General features: G+C 38.8%; 1 long non-coding RNA gene across 3 annotated transcripts in view; it reads right to left on the bottom strand.

Annotated features, from left to right (window-relative positions):
* Positions 1 to 7561: 7561 nt before the first annotated feature.
* The window catches only part of LOC116071168, a 71561-nt gene continuing 53700 nt past the window's right edge, over positions 7562 to 25422 (bottom strand). The window contains exons 4-8 of one of the 3 annotated variants that reach the window (XR_004110745.1): positions 19805 to 19953; positions 17810 to 17915; positions 16292 to 16347; positions 9414 to 9817; positions 7562 to 7639 (exon numbers count right to left, since the gene is read on the bottom strand). This is a non-coding gene — a long non-coding RNA (uncharacterized LOC116071168). Of the gene's footprint in view, positions 7640 to 9413; positions 9818 to 15272; positions 15424 to 16291; positions 16348 to 17809; positions 17916 to 19804; positions 19954 to 25422 lie in introns of those variants that run through there. The other 2 variants (XR_004110741.1, XR_004110742.1) reach the window with 2 other exon arrangements.

The raw sequence follows: 25422 nt of genomic DNA, 5'->3' as shown, positions 1-25422 counted from the left end.
TCTCTCTCTCTCTCTCTCTCTCTCTCTCTCTCTCTACTTCTCTCTCTCTTTCTCTAATTTATGCCTTGCCATGTGAGTTGAATCATTTTTCACCCTTCTCATATTTTTTTCTATAATGATAAAAAGCTAAGTAACATAATTCACTGCTGTTGTTCCTCAAAGAGGAAATAGAATTTAAAGAGAAGCAGAGGGCACAGTGGTCAAAGGGATGGACTATGCAGCCACATACCCATAATTAAATGCTATTTCCTCTAGATGCAATCTCTGTAGCCATAGACATGTTATTTAGCCTCTCATTTCTTAGTCTCCGTCACTAAAATGGGCTTATTTATAGTCATCTTCATAAAGCTACAAGTATCCAATTAATAAACATATCAAAGGTTTTTTTATAAAATTTCTTGGCACATAATAAATGCTATGTAGTAAGTCCTAAGTGTATATAAGTTTAGTGCATCCACCAGCAGAGACATTTAGGGAGAGGGTCTTACCAAAAATCATCCCCAATGATCATTTAAAAGTATAGAAGATAAAAAAAAAAAGGATCCAAGGAGCTGAAGGGTTTGCAGCCCCTTAGGACGAACAACAATATGAACTAACTAGTATTCTCAGAGCTCCCAGGGACTAAACCACCAACCAAAAAGTACACATGGTGGGACTCATGGCTCCAGCAACATATGTAGCAGAGGATGGCCAAGTCAGTCATCAATGGGAGGAGAGGCCCTTGGCCCTGTGATCGTTCTATGCCCCAGTGTAGGGGAATACCAGGGTCAGGAAGCAGGAGAAGGTGGGTTGGTGAGCAAGGGAAGAGGGGAGGGAACAAGGTTTTTTGTTTGTTTGTTTTCATTTTTGTTTTTTGTTTGTTTGTTCTTTTTTTCAAATGGGAAACTGGGAAAGGAGATATCATATGACATGAAAATAAAAAAATATCTAGTAAAAAAGTATAGAAGATAACTATAAAGGAAAGTAATCATATAAAGTTTGCACAAGTATAAATTTATAACTCATTCAAAGTGGTTAGACAGCTAATTACATGACTCTGCGAGATCAGTAATAAAACCCACAACTGATCTGAAGGGGAGAGCAGCCCCAAAGGAGAGCTTTAACTCATGTTTTTCATCCATCAAATATTTTCTGTTCACTTACTATGCATTAGGTTTATGGACTCAGTCCCTTAGTTCACTAGTACAAAACAGTTGCTCAATAAATGTTTATTAAAAGAATAATTAATTAGAAAATGCTTGCTGTTTATGCCTCATTGCATAATGAAGAGGGAAGAGCACATAGAGATGTAGTGCAGGGAAAGGGATGTTCTGATGGGAGTGAGTACAGGTTACTATAAAAGAGTTAATGTACCTAGCTTAAGCATAGGGCTGGAGAACACCATACACAGAGCATCATCTAAGACAGTAAGAGCAAAGGGAATGATTTGTGCATCCTGGACCCATAAAACTAGAGGGAGCAAAATTTACAATGTACCAAAGCGGAATGAGAATCATTACAGCTCATAGGCCCAATGTAGAAAACCTAGATCCAGAGTGTGTGTGACTATTTTTTATTTCACCTCAGACAAAGCCTAACCTGTCTAGAATAAACTTTACTCATCTATAAAATGAGTAATGTTATTACTGACCTCATGAGGGTACTTGGGTCTCTAAACAGTTGGCGATAATAACATCTCAGAAATGTTAGCTACAATGATTATTATCTCTATTGATGAGGATCATGTCCTGTTTGGGGAATAAAGCAAGATTCCAAATACGGCTGGAGCGGCATGACCCTTAAGTGGTCTTAAGATATTGAGTCCATGGGATCTGTCCGAAAGAACAGAAACCCAGTTGCAGGAAGCGCCTGGATGCATGGGGCTCTCCAAAATCAAACATGGAATCTGACTGAATTAGGTATGTAGTGTGGCGAGTTGTGAGGTGAATGAGTCTGTATTGGTTCTTCTCAAACCATGTATAATTATATTGAAATGAATCATATCCCTTCTCCTCTGCTACCACAAGACGTCAGAGTTTTTGCCCCTCAGGCTCTCTGCATTCAGAAGCCTTTGCCCACATCCCTGGGTATTTCCTGACCTGCCTCTGAGGGCTCCAGCATGGAAACTCATCTGCTCTGCATGAAGGTGGCACAAGATTTCCATGAAGGTTTCTGCTTCTGCTTTTGCTACTCCTTTATGGAACCCATCCCCTTAAACATCTCTTGGCCAATACAGAATTAGAAGTAGTTCATCGTGGCTTCAAATATCACTCTCTTTTTCTTTAATAACTAAGAGAACTTTATGTTTTAAGTAATGTCTGTGCCCTCATTTTTCTGATGTATTGTTTTGCATTTCAGTGAAAAATTACCTGCTTCTTCCTGCCATCTGCCAAAAGACTCCTATCACTTACTTCCATTAAGTCTCTATTTTACAAGCTTTGAAGAATCTATACATTTCTATGAAGACAAACAACCATTTATCTTTACATTTAGCATCTATCTCTAATTTATCCAAAAACAAAAGTTCCTTTTTAATGGCTCAAATGTTGAAGACAGCTTTCCATTCTTTTCAAAGCACAAATACACTATATTTCCTTTTATATAGCAAGAGATTAGACACCCTTTTGCTGAGCATATCTCTGTGCAAATACTTCACATCTTTCCTCCCACAGGTGATACTGAATGCTTTCTTATACTGTTTTACAGAGTCCAGGACTTACCACCACCATATGCCACACACAATGAACCCTCTTCCCTATTTTGGTTTTATTACACATATTAGAAATTACTGTGATAATTCTACTTGGTTCTTCTGCTTTTCTACATACCTTTTGAACAGAGCATTGACTGCCTTTGTTCCAAATGTTTATTTCAAAAACGTTTGTATCACAAATAGCCTTGGAAGATAGAGACGCATCTCCCTCTAGAGTACATGGCAAGCAAGCTCAAAGCACATTATAGCTGACTCCAGTTCCAAAAGCCCTGACTTCCACTTTCCTAATACAATTTACTGCAACACAGATACAACTGCCTACATTTAAATAAAATCGTGGAGCTTTACATTTTCCTCAGAGATTCACATCCAGGAGAAATGTTATCTAGAAAATAAGGGGGGGGGGGTTAAGAAAATTTGCATTTCTCCCTCCTTGTAGGTAATTATAGATGGGGGAGGAGACTGGAATGGGAGGATCACATGGGGAGGGGAAGGGAACAGAAACCAAGGGAGGGAATACAGGGAAGAAGAGCTAAACTCTAAGGGCCGTTTGAGGGTCATATGGAAACCTAATACAGTAGAAGCTTCTTTAGATGCAGGCATATGTGAAAGGAATCTTAATAAGAGCCACCAAATAATGGGAAAGGCATAGCTCTTACTAGACATTTCTAGCCACCATATGAAACCTCTAGTGCTGGGAATGGTTCCATATAACCAAGTTGTTAACAAAAGGAGCCCATGGGAACCCCCAATCAATCTATGCTGTTCTCAAGGCGTTCTCCAACAATATGGCTGAAGACAACACATACATAACTCACTGAACACAGAAATCGAACTGGTGCCTATCTAGATCCTTGACCCCTCCTGACTCATGTTCGTGGTACTGGAAGGTACTCTGCATACTATCAGAGGAGAAAGGCAAGCATCAACGCAGTGACGAATCCTTTGACCAACAGTGGTGACCCAGCTGCAAGATAGGCTGGTGCGATAGTGTCCAGAAGACGAGATAGGCCATATACCTGGGCGAAAACAAATTACCACTGCTCTGCTAAAGGGATGTAGCCTTCAAATAACTCCTAATGACATTCTATTATGTTCAGATCGCTGTCATGCTCAGCATTTACCCAACGCTTCCTCCCGCAGGAGATAGGAACAAACACAGAAAACCACAGCTAGAGGCTGTGTGGAGAATGAGAAACCATGGAACTCTGAATCCTAAATGTGATGTCCCCATCGAATTCCTCTCCTCATGTCTCAAGAGTCCTCCGTAGAAGAGGAGAAACTTCAAGAGCTACTGGGCGTGAAAGACACGGAGGAAAGATGACCCAGTTACATCAAGACTCAACACAGAAATGGAATTACAGAGACTGGCAGCCAGCACAGAGCCTACACATGTCTAAGCCAGATGGGGTCCCAGTGCTAAGGGGGAAGCGGATGTAAGCCCGACTCCTAACCTAGAAGCTCTCATCAATTGATAATCACTTACAAAGGAGATAGTTTTCTCTAATGGAGACTAACTGATAATACAAGCCTCAAGTCAACCCAAAAGAAACTCACTGGTGAATTTCAAGGCTTTTTTCTTCATAATACTTTGTCTGGGTAGGTAATTTTTCTTACCTTAAAGATCTTTTGCTTACATTTTACAGTTTCCAACTCTTTTTCTATGTGTGTTCTGTATGTGCCGAGGTATATGTCACCACATCTGTATGTATTTCTTGTGTTTTTTTTTCCTTTGGTTCTCTTTTATGTTTGTTTTGTTTTGTCCTATTCTGATGCATTTGTTTGTGTTATATGTTTTTTGTAAGTGCCTGTTTGTTTCCTCCTGAGAAAGAGAAAAAGAAATGGTGCAGGTGTGAGCCCAAAGAGAAGTGGGGGAGTATCTGGGAGGGGTTAGGGGAGAAGGAATTGTAATCAGAATATAAAGTCTGAAAAATTATTGTCAATAAATTATTATACGTTTCACATACAAAACCAAAAGACTCTCAAGGTCACCTGACATCACGAAGCCTCTTCTCCATTGAATCCAGAATCCAAGCAACAAAATGTGTAGCCACCAAAAAGCCCTTAGAGAAATTCTAAGCTCTCTCTCTCTCTCTCTCTCTCTCTCTCTCTCTCTCTCTCTCTCTCTCTCTCTCTCTGTCTCTCTCTCTCTCTCTCTCTCTCTCTCTCTCTCTCTCTGTGTGTGTGTATATGTGTATGTGTGTGCATGTGTGTGTGTGTGTGTATATGTGTATGTGTGTGCATGTGTGTGTGTGTGTGTGAGAGAGAGAGAGAGAGAGAGAGTGTGTACAATACCTGCAATGAGGTAAGAAACAAGAATGTTCCAGGAAATAAAATTAGGCTTTTATGAAATACAAAATTTGGAAAATAAGACTATTCATCCCATTAATAAAGTCACAAAGTGGAAGATAGTAAGTTTTCCAGAAAGTGTAGTAAAAAGAAAAATAATAGAAAATGAAAACAAAGTAGCCAACAAAGCAGCAAACATGAGTATTGATAGAAGGGGGTGTCATAATCAACAACTACATATTCCAGAACAAGAATGAGAGGAGACAGAAGAAACAACCTCAATGAAGTGAACGTTTCAAAATTCTGAAGCCCATGAATCTCCAGATTGAGTAATTAGCATATTGGGGAAAATAAGAAAAGAACACACATTCAACAGCATTACCACGTGACCCTTAAAAATCTCTAGAGATAAAGGAAGATGAAAGGGAGAAAATTGTCACAGTTAACCGACTGAGATTTCAAATTGGATTTTAAGCAATTACACTAGAAGGTAGAAAAACAAGGAGTCAAGCTCCTCATAATCATGAGAAGAAATCCTGTCCAAGCTAAATATATACATCCATAATCTAAATGGCTATGGCAAACACATTTTCAATGAAGTAATACCCCCATACTGTATTTTCTCAGAAAGTTATTAAAGGGGTACCTTATCAAAACAAGTGACCCAGGAATAAGAGAAACTAACACAGAGAAGATGGAATTCTAGGATATTAATGAAGAAAAACTCTAAGATTATAGTGTTGTAGCAATAACAGACAGGAACCCATTTCAGCTGCAGAAGAGGATATGGAAGGATTCCAGAAGGGTAACCTTAAGACAAAAAGATGCTACATAAATAGGAGTCTAAGTAGATAAGTCACCTAGGACAATTCCCTGTCATGTTTGACAATATCTTTCTATATGAAAAGTTTCACAGCCCTGGTAGTAAGTTTGAACATTACTTTAAAAAATAAACCAAAGGTTCAGTTAGGCAAAAAAAAAAAAAAAAAAAAAAAAAAATGCACCAGAAGAGATGTGCACTTGTAGCAAGCTGCGTAGCTCATTTGTGAATACTATTTGCATATCATAATAATGCCTGATCTGAAAATAGACTTAATTTTTACAGAGAAGGTGGCAGGAGGGGAAGTATGTGGGTGTGTTTAGGATCATGTGCAGGCAGATGAGATTGCAAATGAGCTAGGAAATCAAGAGACAAAGCCTAACATTCAGAAATTAAGAAACATCAATATACACATCTTACCTGTACTTTGGCAGTTTTGTGGGAGCACATAAATTGAAAAGCAGGTAAAACTGTCAAAAGTGGTTGCCGCTGGGAAACAAAAATCAAAAGTGGATAGAAGACTAATTTTTAAATAATGTAACACCATTTCACATTTCCAATTCCTTATTTGGATTATTTATCAAAATATAATTAAATTGTAACAACTAAGTGTGACTAGAGGAGAAATAGAAACAGTGGGTGTTTGATTTTCTAGACAGAAAATGGACACTAATACAAAATTAATCAATCAAAAAAGGCTTTCTTAGAAAACAAATAGATACTAGAAATCCTTAGTAAATGGAAATAGAAAATCTAAAGGCAGGATAATTCAACCATTTGACTAATACTAATAAACATTAATTGATTATGCTAGCCCTTTGAAGTAAAGAAGCTCACAAAGTAAATTTTGATAATCTGACACCCTACCATGTTAAACATATATTAAAATAATGTGCCATGGGGAGTTTAAAAAATTTTTTAAATGAAATACTGTTCAGGCAAATGCAGAAAAATGGAAGGTACTTCCATATTATCGATGGCAAGCAAGATATTATTCAAAGGGAAAAATGACCAAGGGACTTAGAATATTGATAAATAAAATAATTCTTTCCACTCATGACTTTATAATGTCCTTATAACATAGCTTTAAAATATAGTACACAAAATGAGAAAACTACCAGGAGAAAGTGGCAACCAGCCAATCACAGAAGACACTATTTCCAGAAACTGAAGAACCAAATTGTCAGTAGGTTCACCGGATTTCAAGGATTTCACTGACAATTTACAAGCCTTATCTAAAATTCTTAAAGACCCCAAAGGTGCCCCAATACTGATATTATATATTCCCAGACCATGACACAATAAAATGGGAAATTATACAAAGGGAAAACAAGCCAAGTTCACCCCATTACTCTAACATTTACTCTCGGATCAATTTCATCCAACAAACACATGTGTCAAACCTACTGGGTAATACTGATCACTCTTGGAGCTCTCAAGTGCACACTCACTCAGTCATTACTGTAATTGCTTGAAGTCTGTACTGTTTTCTCTCACATTTTGTAACTAAGAAGATCACAGCATAGGGAAGTTGGATAATTTCTCCAAAGTTACATGGCTAGTGGCTGAGTAGAACACAGATGCAGGAAGCCTAGATCCAGGATCTGAGTTTTGGATTTCTTCTTGTCTTCCACTTGTTTAGAAGTAGACAGTGAGAGCAGAAGTCGGAGGACAACCAGTGAGAGTGAGAATCAATTTTCTCCTTCCACCATATAAGTTACCAGAGATCAGACTTGGATCATCAGGCTTGGTAACTAACACTTTATCTACAGAGTCAAGTTCCTGACCCTGAGCTCTTGGTTTCTTGATGGGCTTCTTCTCTCAACCTAAATAAACTGCTAGTAAAAGAAGGAATGAAGTAAAAAATGGATAGGATTAGATCTTAAAATACTAGATATTAAAACTAACGAGACAAATAAAAGTTTGCAAAAAGTATAAACTTATTGGAGAATCAAAATAAATTTGTAAAGGAATAATAAGATAAACCAAGAGAAGAAATAATCCAAGTGGTGAAATGAAAATGAAAATAGTGAAAAATAAAATAAATATAAAACAACAAAGATTTGGGTGTTTTTGAAGTTCGGATCTTTTAAAAATGAGTTTTAAAATGAAAACAAACATTTGTCACTGAGAGACATAGAATGATAAAATTAAAAATGGACAAAAAGATATAGAGACTGACATAGATAAGCAATATACTTATAAAACTATGTCTTGAACAAATTGATATTGATCACATTGTAAAAATATATGGATTGTATAGTATAAAAACAATATTTTTATTTATGGTGCATATACACATAATTATGTATCAGAATATATATAATTAAATATATTTATAAACATATTTTAGTACATCTATATGAATATACTAGTGTATATATGTAGATACATATCTATGTATAGATTCATATTTAGACTAAAAATACAGAGAAAATGTACTGTAATTACCCCTCCAAAGGGAACAGTAATAGTGAAAAAGATATCAAGTTCAAAACGTAGAAAGTTGTGAAATTTTCCCAACACTTAAAAAAGCTGCTAATTGCAAACCTTGGCTACTAAAAATAGATAAGGCAGATAGATATAATTATCAGCCAATAATGAATGGAGAGAAAAGTAGAAAATTGAGTTCAACCATGTATAAAAGAACAGCTAGGGTCAGTCTTAAAAACATGAATGGACCCAGATTAGAAAACAGTGTAATTCATCCCTAACCACTTTAAGAAGAAAAGACATATCACGATATCACTGGATACTGAAAAGGAATGAGCTGAAAACTGAAAAACTCATTTGTAAACAAGCCAGACACTTTCACTACTATGAGGTATTTGCTTGAATCTGTAATGAGTGCCATAGTTAATGGTGACTAAATTATAAGACATATTGAAATAAAAATTTAAAAAAAGACCAAAATGTCTGTCTGACTCCTAGAAGTTAGTTGTTTGTTTGTTTTCATTAATTAATTTATTTATTCACTTTACACCCTGATCACAACCTCCTTCCTGGCCCTGTCTTCCTCCCATCCTCCTCTCCTTTTTCACTGAGATGGGGAGGTCCCCTCCCCTGGGTATTAACCCATCCTGGCACATCAAGCTACTGCAGAAGTAGGTGCACTAGATGTCAGTTTCATGTCATACCCAAAGCAATGTATCAAGATCAGCACAAAATATAAAAGTCAGAATGGAAAACCGAACAGCCAAGATGAGAAGGTAACTTAATTATGAATGCATTCCCTTCCTTCTCAGAAAAAGTTTCCTTTACCCCTCTCATCTTATTTAAAATGGATGTATAGCGAGCATCACACTTTTAAATATTCACTCATTTTTCTACTTCATTATTTTAATATCAAGGTTTCCTTCCCTTTCTCCTGGGTTTCCACTCCAGTTTTTCTGAGGTCTCAAAATGATGCACATCGAAATAGGATGTCCAGCATAACATTCAAAAGGAGTGCTGACAAATAAGACCCAAATTAGCTGACTGCTTCAAGCTCTGGCTAAGATCCACTATCCAGTTCGCACCTGCCTATGGTTGCTCCCTGTAGGATCTCAAAAGGTCTTGCTGAGACTACTCATGGGCTGCTCTCAGTCCGTGATAAATACGCTGTGTATTTACCTCTCAGCTACGGTGCACTGGCTCATAATGGCTTATGAGCCCGAGTACTTCCAATTTCTCCAGAGTAAATGTTTGAAGACCTTGAAAGAGATTATGCAGACTGAACTGAATGCCTGGCTGCAGCTCCATGCTTGTCATTCTCTCTCAGTTTAATTGGCTTGTCAAAGATACCACAATAAACTATCTTGTTTCAAATATTCATTTCTTGGTACAATGGGATACAGAAGAGAAAAACCTTCCTTGATTTTTGAACATCTTAGAGAAGCTCACAATTCCAGAAAGACCAAATGTAGAAATGACTCAGATGTAATCCTTCTGATCTTCCTCACCAAGAAACTTCTCAGCTTGTCTGTCCATGGAGGGACATAGTGATGCTCATGCATTGCAAAGCCAGCAGAACAAGCCTTTGAAAAGATGCAATAGATTATCCCCAGTGGATACAATGTTCCATGTCTCTCACATAGGAGAGATGATAAACAAGTGTTTTCTGAGGGGTTACAACCAGTTACAGTTCTTACAACACTGAGATTGAAGGGCTCTCAGTGACGGGTATTTCAGTGTTTGTGTCTGATAGACCCTGGAATATAAGTGACTTGCCTAACACAACTACATCCTTAAAATTCTTTGTGATCTGAGGTTCTGTTTATAATAGTATTCCAGAGGCAAATGATTCTCTTCATCCCCTCTGTAAGGCAGGATTACAACCTTGTTCAAAGTCTCTGTGAGAAAGCCCTGGTTGTGTATGGATGTGATTTGGTTGAAAGCCTCTTTGTAATGGGACTCTCAGTCATCATGATGTTGAATATTGCCATGATTGTCTTGGGCATGATCACTATGGATTTGAAAAGAAGGGCCTCAGAATCTTCAGGGTCACAGAAGAATGGTCCTTTTTGATAGTTTACAATGCACAATTTAAGAAACAGTGTCATATGTGTGTGTGTGTATGTGTGTGTGCGTGTGCGTGTGTGTGTGTGTGTGTGTGTGTGTGTGTGTGTGTGTGTGTGTAGCTAAAGAGAACTTACTGCTCTTAAAGAGGAACCAGAATCAGTTCCCAGCACCACAAAGCAGGCAAAAACATCTATAACATAGTTTCAGGGGATCCAATGCTCTTGCCTGTCTTCTGCAGGTGCTGGATATGAATACATATGTGCATGCAAAACCACATATACATAAAATGTAAATAAATCTAGAGAATGAAGAAGTGGCACTGTGGAAAGGCACATAAGAGCCTGGCGATGCTTCTTGTATATTTATTATTTCCAGATCTAACCAGGGTTAGTCCTTCCATGTGATAAAGGCTTTATGTAGTGTGCCTGCTGCAGTACAATGAGGTGTGGTAGTAGAAAAATGGCTCAAGCTTCTGACTACTAAATCGGGGAGGAACCCAGCTCTGGCCAGTAAGATACAAGTTCTGTTTTATAACGTGATGAAGCAAAAACCTGTCTTCTGTGACTGGGTGTGGCCTTGTGATTCTTGTCTCATGAAATACTATTTGTTCCTTTTCTTTCCTTGTAAGATTGACAAAATAAGAATGTTAAGTTATGCCCCAAAACTTAGAAATCAAAAAGCATAAGTAATGAAAAAATTACTCCCAAAGCCCTTAGCCTAAGAGAATATCAGACAAAGATTTCAAAGGAATTAATTGGTCATTTTACCCCAAACTGTTATCTTCATGTGGCCAAGCTGAGCGGAAAAACCAGGGAACTGAGGACAGCCAGTTCTGCTGTGTGAATTATTCCCTCCTACACTGTATTCTATTATGGTGCTATTACATGGTACCTTTAGACAAGTAGTGTAAAAATCTGACAATGGTCAGATGAACCCACTTTTCCCTTCTGATCTTGGAAAGGTCATTATTAAGTCTGCATTATTTTCTCCTATCCTGACACAGATATCTACTACAGGCCATAAGGACACAGGTTTATGAGAAGCTAGCTCGTGTATCAGTGTTGTGTGAGTTCAGACTGTAAGTAGGAGGTACACTGTGAGAGGTGCTATACACAGGTATCCCAGAGAAATTTCCTCAGGACTTTCAGAGCTATTGCTTACCCACACCAATCAAGAACAAGATCATCCTCTAATCCTTGAGAACATCTTGAATGTTGTCTTTATCTCTGTGCTATCCCCCGACATGTCTTAGGGTAGAGCAGTATAATTTAAAAAGGAAGGTGCCCCACAAGTACAGCTTTTACTCTTGAAGCCAAGCTTAGGAGAGACGAAGAGTTAAAAACAATCTGACTTGTTCATTTTTGTGTGAGAAATACATTAATCAATGACATAAAATATTTGTATTTTGAAATATTCAACTACATTTATCACTGGGTACCACTCACTGACATGTAACCGACCAGATTCTACCACATGCTTTATCAGCATATTTTCATGGCCTTTGCACATGAAGCTCCTGTGGATCAGGTATGCAGTGTCTTCATTGTATTATTCATGATAATAAGAAATGTAAAACAACCTAGATATCTTCCAACCAAAGAATGGATAAAGAAAATATTGTACACTAGCATAATAGAGTATTACTGGCTGATAAGATAAATGACATCATGAAATTTCAGGCAAATAGATGCTATTAGAAAAAAAATCATCCTGAGTGAGACCTAGAAGAAAAATATGGTGTGCATTCACTTATAAATAGATATTAGCTGTTAAGTAAATGATAACCAAGTTCAACAGACTCAGAGAAGTTAGGTAAAGAGGTAGAGCATGGGGTAGGGGTGGAGGTAGGAGTAGGGAAGGATACACATATCTCCACGGGAAGAGAAACTAGAACAGATTTTGTAGGTGTACTGGAGGTGGGTGGGGATGGATGTGATAGGGAACAGATTGGGGGAAATGATGTCAGAGGAGAGACAGCTAGAATCAGGGGGCAGGGCATTGGGGAGGTGTGGAAACCTAGTCCAATGGAACTTGCTGTATTCTGTGAGAGTGATCTTAGCAAAGACCTTTAGTAAAAGACAATTCAGAGTCTGCATTGGCCATCGTTTTGTAGCCAAGTAAGGCTTCCAGTGGTGGGATTGTGTCACATTCAGTTGAGTTGTTGACCAAGGAGGTCCTGTGAAGATTCCCTCAACAACTCAAACTGATGCTAGAACAGAAGATAGCTCCCCCCCCCCAAAACTGAGAACTGGAACTCCATTACAGAGGACATCAACATAACTCATTGAATGTAGAGAGGTGGAACTGGTGCCTGAATGGAAACTTTAACCCCCTAAATTTTAGTGTCTTTGGCACAAGAAGCTATTCTGCAGGCTACTAAAAGAGAAACCTGGACACCAGCCCAGCCACAAAATACTCTCTTTGAAATCTGTCCTGCCTTCCAAATGTGCTGGGACAATGGTGGATCAGAACTTGTGGGAGTGGCCAACCAATGTTTGGTTTAACATGAGGCTGATGTCATGAGATGCAGCCTATGCTCTACACTGCCTGAATGGCCAGAAACTTAGAGACTAGACAGCCCAGAGACCTAGGGTAGAACTAAGCATGACAGCCCACCTTCACCACCAAAAATATCAATGAAATTATTCTAGTGATATCCTGTTATATCCATAGATCAGTACCTTGTCCAGTCATTACCAGAGAGGCTGTCTCCAGCAGCAGATGGGAGTGGGTACAAAGACTCCAGCCAGACATTATGTGGAAACTGAGTCTAAATTAGAGGTCTCCCTGGATCCTTCCCCCCAGATATCAGATAACCCTGCCAAAAGGGAGATGAAATATTATAGGAGTCAGAGGGGATGGAGGATAGATACCAGGAAAATATGGCCCACTGTATCAACTAAGCAGGGATTACATGGTCTCACAGAGACTGAAGCAGCAAGCACAGGACCTGCATGGGTCTCTGCCAGCTTCTCTGTGTACACATTGTAGCTGTTAGTTTAGTGCTTTGGTGGGACTCTGAACAGTGGGAGCAGGTGTGTCCCTTACTCCTGACGGCTCTTGGGTGTCTTTCTCCTACTGAGTTGCCTTGTCCAGCCTCCATATGAGGAGTATTACCTCGCCTTATTGTGTCTTGTTTTGTCCTATTTGGTTGTCATTTTTTGGAGGCCTGTTTTTTTCTAAAGAGAAGAGTTGGAGAAGGGAGTTTGTTCTCGGGGAGAGAAGGGAAGAGGAGGAGACTGGGAAGAATTGAGGAAGGAAAAACTGTGTTTGGGATGTGCTGTATGGGAGAAGAATCAATTTTCAATTAAGAAAATAAAAATTAAGAAAAAACAACTTAAAAGATGAAGGCCTAAGGAGATGGGAAACATCCCATGGTCACGTGGGAAATACGGCAGTTGAGGTTGATTTGATTCCAGAGCACCCCAGTCCTGTCACCACACATATCAGAATGTAGAGTAGATATGAAAGGTGAGGATGAGACTTTCCAATTGACAGCTTGGAGCAATTGGTAACAACAATTATCCATGACATTAAAGAAGGTGAGAAAGTATGGGGTGTAGGGTAAAGGTTGTCTGGACATAAAGAAGTGGATCCCAGGGCTGGCGAGATGGCTCAGTGGGTAAGAGCAATGACTGCTCTTCGGAAGGTCCTGAGTTCAAATCCCAACATCCACTTGGTGGCTCACAACCATCCGTAATGAGATCTGACGCCCTCTTCTGGTGCTTCTGAAGACAGCTACAGTGAATTACGCCAGAGCGAGTAGGGCTGGCAGAGGTCCTGACTTCAATTCCCAGCAAACACTCACATGATAGCTCACGGCCATCTGTACAGCTACAGTGTACTCATACACATAAAATAAATAAAATAAATCTTTTTTTAAAAAAAAAAAAAAATGAAGTGGATCCCAGAGTTGTAGGAGTGATAATGGGAAGGATGAGAGGGAGAAAGCCAATAGTTAACATATTGTTCTCTTGTTATATACTAATAAGTGAGCTTGGCAATTCACATACAGTAATTCATATAATCTCCATAGCAACACTAGGAGTTGATATTATTCTTCTGTTTTATAGGTAAGCAAATGGAGACAAATGAAACAGGCAAAGAAAATCAAGTGCCTCTCCATTCACACTGGGGTTAAAGCCAGGGATTTCTATACACTTAAATATTTTGTTGCTTCTATTACTGTTATCTTATAGTTACTAATATTTCAAAATGTCACATCTTTACCGTGCTTAATTAGGGATGAGAAAGTAGAAGCTAAAACACAGTCCTCACAGGCAGGGGACTAAGCTATTAAAAAAGTGAATCTGGCAGCCAAGAAGGGAAATGAAAGCAAACAGGAAGCTGACTCCATGGATTCACACTGTATTCAGTGTTGATTCAGTATTCTGGATTCACACTGTATTCTCAACATGAAAATGCAACATCTCTTTTCACTGTCGTATTCCTGTCCATAGATGTTTTTACTTGATCAATAAGAGGGAATGTTTTGTGATTCTTTGGGGACAGAGATGGAGCTGGCTTTTTGACTGCCAGAAGTGTGCATCATATAATTTCTGTCCCTGTCCTGAATCATTCTCTCTAGGGATGCTTCTTCTTCGTGGTGGGCTCCTATCATATGACCAGCTATTGACAATTCAAACCATCAATGTAGGTGGAGATCTATGGTCATACACCCTCAGTGCCTTTTTTGATCTATGTTAACCAAACTAAGTGTAGCTTCCATTGCTCCTTTTCCATCTTTCTCTTTCCTCATGCATCCGTCATGTTCAACCTCAATACCTGGTAAACCTTGATAAATCTTGGTGTGTTTGGCCAGGGTCTGACAACCAATGCTGTATCATTCCTGAGTCCCTGCACATAGCTAATGATAATCTTGGACCAGCCTGTTGCCTCCCACATACCTACTTCATTTTTCATACTTCAAGTCCCAAATTCAGATCAAGTTTACCTTTGAAGATTTTGGTAGAAGCAAAGATTCTCCGTTTGTGGTCCTCTTTGGTCTTGTAACCATTGATTTTTTTTGCCATCAATAATATCATCTGACAGTTATCACACTCGGTTGTCAACTTCAGACACATATGTGCTTCTTCCTGATTGTACTTGCCACTCTGGAGAACTAGTACACCATGTCCATCATCCCTAAATGCTCTTCAGTCTTCACCACAAACAAGAAGTAATGCCAATCCTAGCCTATGCCACCCAGATCTTCTATCTCGCTTTTGGTGTCTATAACTTCTTCCTTGTAGTCATGCTCATAGTCATGGGGTATGACTATCATGTGGCCATTTAAGACCTACTTTCATATTCACTCATTATGTGCAAATTGGAATGAATGCAGTGGGTGATGGATCATAATGTAGTGAATAGAAAGGGCATAATTATATTGATGAATTAAAACCTGGCCTCAGCATGGTAAGCAAAGCACTAAGATGGCATATTCCCCATTGTTTATTTATGATACTTAAAAGGCTGGGCCATAAAAATTGGATAGGACCTGATGCAAAAACTTCCATGAGAACTATCTATGTAAGTTGCTGAAAGAGGAAATCAATAAATATGATACCCATGAACCATGACAAGGTATTCCTAAGAAGGCAATGGTGGCACTCATATTGTGTCAGTAACTAACAGCTCTCTAATGTACTTAAGGCCCACTCAATATGAGGTAAATCATGTCTGGTACTAGAAACCTATAACCCAAAGCTATCAAGGTTATGGATATTAAAGGAGATTCTACAACTGCTCCTCTACTAGATCACCATAGTTCCTAACTATATTCTAAATATTTATCTTTATGTCCAAAGTTAACTATAGATCTCAACCACATCAAAAGAAGCAGCTTTTTCTTTTCCTTAAGATAGGATCAATTGTAGGATGTAATTCTAGTGTATAACCCTCTATTGTACTAGGGTCCAGTTAAACTACTGCTGAGACCACATCCTTGCTGAACCTTTCCTGTTTTTTCTGTCCTTTCACTCCTTTACCTGATTCTATTCTCTGGACGAATCACTTGCATCTGTGTCCTTGTTTGAAGATCTACCTATAGAGAAAACTGATCTAAGAAATGAGGTTTTTTGTTTATTCAGGAAAATAAACAGACTTCATTCTGAGTATTCTCTTTGCATCCATTACATGTACCTTGGACACAGTAGAAACTTCATAGTTGTTTATAGAAAACAAGAAGAATGATAGATAGTTGTGGACATTAAAATACAATTGGCATCAGCAAGAAGTTCCCTTCTCTCTCTTTTACTCTTATCATTTTAGTACTCGTTATCATTAATAAAATACCATTTTGGTCCACTACTGAAGATATTCTAGATATTAACAATGTTTAAGCACTTTATTTCTTTAGCCCCAGTATAAATCTTAAGAAAATAGATGTTTTATAATTCTTACTTTGGAGGTGAAAAAGATTGAGACCTGAAATGATTAAGTAGATTTCCTAAGGCAATGCAGCTAGTTGGTGTCACAGTCTGCATTTAAATGCAAAAATCTAGTCCCACAGTCCGTAGTTGCTTTACAGGCTCCTGGTTATTATTTTAACCAACTTTCTCCTTTACAATAATTTAACTGTACTATCCCATTTGTCTAGAAAATAGGAAAAAACCTCCCAAGTACAGCTTTATGCATCTCTTGAATGCTGTTAGGGATGCTTTTCAGTGCTAAAAGCAGGTCTAGATGTTCAGAAACTGCACTGCACTGTAGTACGCTTTAATTCCTCAAATATTTTAGTACATCTTTTCACTCAGCCAAATAACAAAAAACAAAGCTTAAGAGGAAGTGTCAGGAAGATAAATGAAGACTTACCATTGGCTGAAAGGAAACTAAACTGATACATACTAAAACACAGAGAAGGGGCAGGCTTCAATTTCTGCCAGACTACCAAACTAATGGAATTATTCTTTTTCCCACAGTTCCTGTCCACCATGACTTCTTTCTAAAAATCAATGATGTCTAATATGAACTACTTGAGCAAGGCAACATTGTTTGCAGAATACAGATTCTGGGTCCAGAGTAATTATACACATGAATCCTAGGAAATATCACTTAATCTGCCTGATCTTTGTTTTCTGTTCTTATAGTGGAACTGATAATATCATGTCAACCTCAAACTCCCATAGTTAATGACCTGGACTCATTAATTCAGTGGAATAACATTTCCTGGCACGTAGGAAACTGTTAGTCCCTCCTTACAATGATGTCATGATCACATTGTTCTGAGTCACGCAGAGGTCAACATAAATCACCTTGTATGGTCTTAATGAAGATCCTCAATTTTAACAACAATGTGATTGGGCTCTTGCTCCCAAAAGGTCTTGACATTACAAATGAAAGTCTCCTATTGTCCTTGATAGTATTCCAGTAAAAGGTAACTATTTTCCCAGCGTCTTCCAAGAATTACTTACTGAAAAATACTGACCCATGTTAAGAAATCACTCGACTACCTGTCTAGATTTCTACTCAAGATTATCCTTTCATTTAACATGCTAATTACTGACCTTTAAAATATATCTCATAGCATGCATCCCCTTGTCTTGTAGAGTCAATATGAGGAAGCTCAGAATTCCTGTGTGCATCGGTTCTCACATGTAGCCTGAAGAACCCCTTAAAAAAGCATATGCAACTACTTTCAATATAATATTCATTTGAATGGACCATTCAGTATATTCATAGTTCTCTTTTGAGATTGGCTTTATATAGTTAGATATAAATAGTATAATTATTATTATTATTCAACTGTTATCAAGTCAAAGGTTCATGAAATATTTTTAAATTGAGCCAGCAAGCTAGGATAGTGGCTAAAGGTACTTGATGCCAAGTCTGACTACCTGAGTTCCATCTCTGGGACCCTCATGGTGGAAGAAAAGAATGAACTCTCCCATTTTCCTCTGACTTCCACATTCAAACTGTGGGACACATACATACCTCTCTCTGTCTCTCTCTGTCTCTCTCACACACAATACATATACATACATATATACATACATACATACATACATACATACATACATACATACATACATGCTTACAGGCTATTTTAAGAAATTAAGAATATTTTGAAATAGGTAACATTTAATAGTGCTGTCTATTGGTTGCTCTCCATTAACTGATAAGTCCCTATTGCTGAGGACAACACCTGCATAACTCACTGAACACAAAGAAGTTGAGCTGGTATCGACCCCTTGACCCTTCACCCGTACTAACTCGTAACTAAGTGTTCATGGTACTGAAAGGTACTTGGCATGTACCAGAAGAGAAAGGTAAATACCAACCCAGTTACAAACCCTTCCATCTACAATGATGACCTACCTGCCATATATGCTGGTGGGACTGTAGCAGGAGAGTTGCTGTAGTAATTTACCACTATCTGGCTGAATTAAGGCCCACTCCATGAGATAAAACCCATACCCACCACTGCATGGGTGGCAAAGAATCAGAAACTAAATAGTCCATGGACTTAGAGCTATAACAAATGCTACTGTTCTGCTAAAGAAATGTAGCTTTTGCCAGACAGTGGTGGTGTATGCCTTTAATCCCAGCACTTGGGAGGCAGAGGCGGGCAGACTTCTGAGTTCAAGGCCAGCCTGGTCTACAGAGTGAGTTCCAGGACAGGACTATACAGAGAAACCCTGGCTCAAAAAAACAAAACAAAACAAAACAAAATTCATTGGAGCAGGGTCTGTCATGCAGGGGGCTTGGATACTCCCACACAAAATGACAGGAACACAGTAGGAGAAGATGCAGAAGTAGACATTGTATAGGAATCTCAAGCGAATTTATTTTGTGACCTACTCCAGGTCCTGAGAGTCTCCCATTTTCCCATTGACTGCCACAAAGCATAATGGGGAAGTCCAGACCTGAAATCCTAAACTGAATTGAATGTGGTGATCGACCTGCAAGAACTGGTAGAACCTAGTCCCAACATAAAGTAACACAGAGAACTAGAGTTGTTCACAACAGGTCCACTTCCCTTCTTTGGGAGCTTTGACTCTACAGCCATACTTGCTCCTTCTCACCCCACATCCCAACATGTTTACTCTTGCTAGCAGCCCCGGCTTCTCATACAGCTTTCACCTGTAATTTGAATTAACACTACTGGCTTCACTGAGTCTTTTTAGAGGATTAAATGAGGCAGAAATCTGTAAACATGTCCATCAAATATTAGTCGCTACTAAAAGTAAACATCTCTGCTTTTCATCAGGCACCACATTTTTATAGCATCAACCTTGTTCCTCGCTTTCAAAATCCTCCTAATTATCCCAGGACAATGTCCAACCTGATACCTTGCCTGCTGAGATCCCAGAGCCACTGATCATATCTAATGATGGGCAATTAATATGGAAATCATTTCAATTTGAATAAATGAACTTGATGAAACAGGTTATCGAATAATTTGGCTTTTCTTTCCCATGATCCACTACACATTGATTCAGGCACAAGCCCTATTGATTTTCCCCACTCACATCAATCCGTTCACTGTGACGATCACCCACCTGTAGATAAATCCCAATTATCTCTGTTTTATCAGAAGCTAAGCTGGTTTCTCTGCCTCTTTTCTCCTACCTCGAATCCATTAAATCACTCTGCTGCCAGGTCAGTCTGTATCAGGGATGTCTCTTTCCAGCAAGGAAGCAAGATAGACCTGGGAGAGAGTAAGGTGGATAGTAGTTAAAAAGAAAAAGAAAAAGAAAAAAAGGTCATTGTCTTACCAGCCCAGCTGCTGAAGAACCTTTAAGTCTGTGAACCTGGAGAATAAGCAAAATTCACTTAAGTGGTCTTTATACGTGGTTTAAAAGTCCAAATACTGTCAAACTTTTCTTACCTTGACCTCAGTTCACCCACACAAGGCAACTTTTCCATAGTCAACCTCCCTCTAATCAAGCCCCATCTCCTTTCTGTCTCACCCAATACGATACTCTAGTTTATCATCATCTCTCATCTACTACTATACTATAAACTCCTTAACAATGTAAGTATCGTGTTCTTCCTAAGTATAGTTCCAGAGACTTGCCAAGGCCTGGCCTATGATAAGTGCCTGAAGAAAGAATGGAAATGCACCAACTCTGTGTGTTACAGTAAGAAACTGCTAAGGAAGTCAACTCTAGAAAATCTGCAGAATGTATCAAATATGCCGTTGGGTAGTAGAAGTTTTCCAGGTAGAAAAAGGAAGAAAAACCTGTATAGAAAGGCAAGTTTTGAAAACCTTGACACTGTCTCCTAACCACCAAGAGTCTTAAGATTATTCATTTCCAAGCCTCGGTGCCACAGACAAATATAGAGAGCATGGACTCTCTGCTGTACAGCCAAAGCTGTTTTGAAGCATGCGTGCTTGCATGCGCGTGCGTGCGTGCGTGCGTGCGTGCGTGCGTGCGTGTGTGTGTGTGTGTGTGTGTGTGTGTGTGTGTGTGTGTGTGTGAGATTGGGAATTTAATCCAGAGCCACCTAGGCAGCTCATATCTGATGAATTTTATTTTCCAAAACAAATTCCAGATTTTTTTTTATTCTGCATAGAATCCATGATTCTAAGTAGCAAAGCCTAAATTTTCTAAGATCTAAGACAGTATAGCTCTAAGCTTGAACTGTTTAAACCAACTTTTTCTAAGGTTTTCTGCTTAAAGCAAAACTTTCCCAAGATTTCCTAAACACTACTCTGTGGTTTGAGCAAATAAGCCCTACACATACTGAGATCTTCAGGTACCTGCTGCTGTCTCTTCTCAGCTCCAAAGGCACTCTCAGGATGTCTTTGGAGAATAGTCCCCAGAAGCTCCTCAGACCGATCCACAGAGGCTATACTCTGAGGTGCTGTCAAGAATACCCAGACTAGAAACTTAACTACATTCCTAGAGAGTGTGTCTCCTCTGCCTGTTGGGTCTCAGGCATGTCATACATCACTTAGTTGTTTGTCTTTCCTTGAACCTGCACAATGGGAGCCACAGAGCCCACCATTCCATTCTCTTCTCCTTTGCCTCTTTCAGGAACATCCTACTATGCCTTGTAGTTGAACAAACCCATATTAGAGCTTTATAAATAAGGGGAAATTGGAGCTTGTTACCCTAGACTGAGATTCTTCATTAGGATAAATTCCTTCCTCTAATTCCTTTTGAAGAATTACGTGGTTTCAGGGGTAGGGTTGCTCACTAAAATCTCACAGCCCATCCTTCTCCCTCAAGACAAACAGACTTTAGCCAGATCAGATTCAGCACTGATAATCTCTTGTAAGAATTCCATACTTCTCTGAAGAAGACCTGTCCTAACGTCCCTGGCTGCTGCTATCTGGTTTTTGTTCAAAGGCTCACAGAGAAAAATGCAGTTAGCCATAGATTTTAATATCACATTATTTTCTCTATTGGGAAATATTCTCTGCTGCAGCTTCAGTCTCTTTTAGTATTCTTAGTGCAAATGATTAACAGCTGGTCATCAAGTTTTGTTAAATGGATTTTTATAAACTCAGAGAAAGTCTCTATGCTTTCCCTGCTGATGAGACTTACTTTATGTAAAACGTCATTTTCTGAATATGCATAAGCAAATCAGAATATAATTTAAATACTCTACAGGCGCTTACTGTTTGAAAAGACAAAAATGTGAAATATTACATGAATTGGACTGATCCTTATCTGTCATCAAAATGATGTATTCTCATAGCAACCCTGCATTTTATATTCAGAGTCTGCCTTTGCTTGGGTGAGGGGCACTTAAATTTGCTGCATCTATCCTGATACAATTGTTTACTTCTGCAGAGTAGGTGGATACGTATCTCAAAAGTCCTATTGGCTGTAAATTTGCCTTCTAGTTTGGAGAAGGTAAAAATGTAGAACCGTTTACAACATACGTGAATCAGGGCTGTGGACTGTCAGCAGACTTCCATCATTCTGTCAACAGAGGCAAGCCATTGGTGCTTGGTTAAATTTCTTCTTTTCCTTGTAGGAAAACAAGATGGACCTTTTCTTTGCCCTTACTAAAAAATGCAAAGGAGTGATGATTCATGGTCCTGCAAGGCCTCTTCAGTTCTCTAAGAAAATGGCTTGCAAGCATCTAATTTGTATATAATTCTAAACTAGTGAAATATGAAAAGATATATCTATGTTGTTAATAAGATACATCTGTATACAAGAGTATAAGGAGAAGAAAAACAATGGCAGTATAAAATAATCCAAATAAACCAGAGAACGTGAGAATAGTGTGACTGTTAGAGGGAACTGAACATTTGTATGGACCTCTGTGTATGAGGAAGAGCAGTGGACCAGTGGAAATATTTAGCAGCTGTATAGTCGGGTGAAGCAGACCAGATGAGTCTAAGGCACGCAGGAAGTTGTAACTGTTGGCCCTAAAGGTAAGTAAACCAAGGGATTAACTATACAATGGTAACACTGATTCATAGCTAATAACTAAATTCAACAATTTCAGACTGAAAAACCGTATTACTTCTATTCGTTTACATTTTAGATTTGATGACCACTCATTGAAGAGTCAGAGCAACCCTCTGGGATTAATAATCACTGGCGTTATTTTCTAAGGGTTTTCCAGTTCTCTGAGTATGAGGTCACCATTTTGCTGTTATTCATTAAGCTCTGCATCATATCTCTAACAGGCAGTATCATCATTTTGGCCATTATTGGAGTACATGCCAACTTTACACACCCCTATATCTCTTCTTAAGTACCATGTGTTCCTTACAGACATTGCTCATTGTTCTCCAATATTGTACAGAGACAGTTCACACCATTGCTAGTTTATAGCATACATTCTTTTTTTCTGTTACGTAAGGAGGTATTTATGGCTTCCTGCTCACAGACATGAGATATGACCACTGTGTTGTCACCTGAAACTCCCAAAGGGGTTAGTTGTTATACGAAAGGGGATCTGCAGCCAGCTAGTGTGAGAGGCCTACAGCATGGCCCTAACTTGGCAATGATACACGTGGTACCCAAGGTTTCACGTCTACAAAGTTCTCAAACACAGATGAAGCTATCCCTCATCAAAATTACTGTTGATGAGACCTTGACCTGGACCACCAATGTGCCAACACCCACTGTGTTTATGGGTCTTCTTTATATCTTTTATGTTCTCATTGTTGCCATTGTTCCTACAGTTTTCTTTCTGTGCCTCATACCTCATAGTGGCCACTAGCCACTGTGGGTGTTCTTCCATTACCTACTCCAAATCTTAGCCCAAGAACATAAAGGATGAGGATCAGATGATCACTATGACCTACGCTGTCATTACCACTTGTCATGAGCCCTGCGGTGAGCATCCTGATGAACAAAGAAGTCAAGGATACTTTGTGAGGAAACATGAGCATGAAACTTTTGTGACAGTTTACAGAATTCTTTTGTGCTTCTTAATACCAATGCTAGGTACAAACACGAGGATACACATCTCATAGACTTTACTCTTACACTCTTGGCCCTTAAGTACAAAGCAAGAAAGAGTAACAGCCAATATGGCATGAAGGAAAGTTTAAAGGCTTTACATAATGCTATTGACTGAGACAACGCTTCTGGTTTCATGGCTAAACAGACAAAGAAAGGTAAACATCTACCTACAGAAAATGTCAGGAAACAACCGGCCACGAATTTTTAATTTACTCTTTGGTTTCTTGTGACTCTCAATATAAGGATGACAATAAAAGGGAATTCAGAGCACAGGTTAAAATTTCTCTTGCAACTCATTATTTCTTATTTTAGAAATCATGGGAATTTCTCCAGCTGGAATCCATGTTGAAATTTGTTCATATATGCCATGTCCTGTAAAAGTTCCATGCCAGAATAGAAAGACAAGGTGGCCTCAGTGCAAACTATATGAGGGGAAACAGACTACCTATGTTGGTGGCTTCTATTCATCTCAGGTTCTAGTAAACTGTTAGAAACATTGACCAAGGGCAGTTTAATCAGCAATCATAGTTGAAGCACGTCTTGATACCTATGATAGCAGATTCTTTTTGGTTTTGTTTTGTTTTTGAGATATGATTTCATTATATAGCCAAAGATCTTCTTCAACTCATGATAGGCCTGCCTTTACCCCCTGAATACTATATTTACAGGACCAGCCTGAAATCCCAACATCACATCTCAGAATAATTCTGTTAGTGAAGATCCATTGATTCAGATGACATATATTGAATTAAAGAGCAGAAGTGGTCCCAATCCTGGATGCTGTACAGTCAAGGCAGAAAAGACATATTCTCTGGACCCAGAAAGCTAAAAGACTATCATGGAAAATGCACATTTCAAATAAAGTTTCAATGCTTTGTTAATAGATGGTATATAGGAAAGATGAAAATGAATTGAGGAAGAATAAGGGATGGAAACAACCTGAGAGAGGGAACAAAAGGGAGAGAGAGAGAGAAGAAGAGAGAGAAAGAGGGAGAGAGAGACAGACACAGAGACAGGCAGACACAGACAGACACAGAGACAGGCAGACACAGACAGACACAGAGAGAGACAAGCAGACACACACATACACACACACAGAGACAGAGAGACAGAGAGAGATATCTCACATTAGAGATACCAAGAAAGTCTATAAGAATGACAGACAATGAAAAATGATCCACTGTGTTGACTCCATTACATGAGTAATAAGCAAAAGAACATAAGTAAGTAGTATCAGATTGTGTAGAATAAGTATGCCGTGATACTTATTTAACTTTTAGATGGTGGGAATTGCCTATGAACTGGATTGTGAAGCTTTTCTGTGGACTCGTGGCACTGCTGGAAATACCTAGGAAACTATGTTACAGAGTTAGAGAAACTAAAGATTCTCATGAGACATAGAAGAAAGTGACACTGGTTTTGAGGAAATGTACAGGTATATTTATATACTTAAATCAAAACTGAACCTACCAGTCAGAGGAGTAGGGCACAGAGGCTGATCAGGGAGTATTGTTGAGATTTGGGGTGAGGTGTGGATGAGGGGTCAGAAAAGAAGAGTTTGATGTCATTTTAGTGAGTGGGCTAACCCAGACCTCAGACCTCATGACATCGTAGGAAATACCTTCTAGTAGAAAGACGTGTGGGTCCAGGCAAAGGTACAAAGACCCAAAGATCAGTCATCTTTGAATCTTACATGACATCATCTAAAGTCTTTTCAGAATTAACAGAAACAATGACCA

This window comes from Mastomys coucha, unplaced genomic scaffold, assembly GCF_008632895.1.
Source record: "Mastomys coucha isolate ucsf_1 unplaced genomic scaffold, UCSF_Mcou_1 pScaffold1, whole genome shotgun sequence".
In the NCBI taxonomy this organism is placed as follows: domain Eukaryota; kingdom Metazoa; phylum Chordata; class Mammalia; order Rodentia; family Muridae; genus Mastomys; species Mastomys coucha.
The sequence above is the reverse complement of the archived record's forward strand: the minus strand, read 5'-3'. Positions and strand labels throughout refer to the sequence as shown.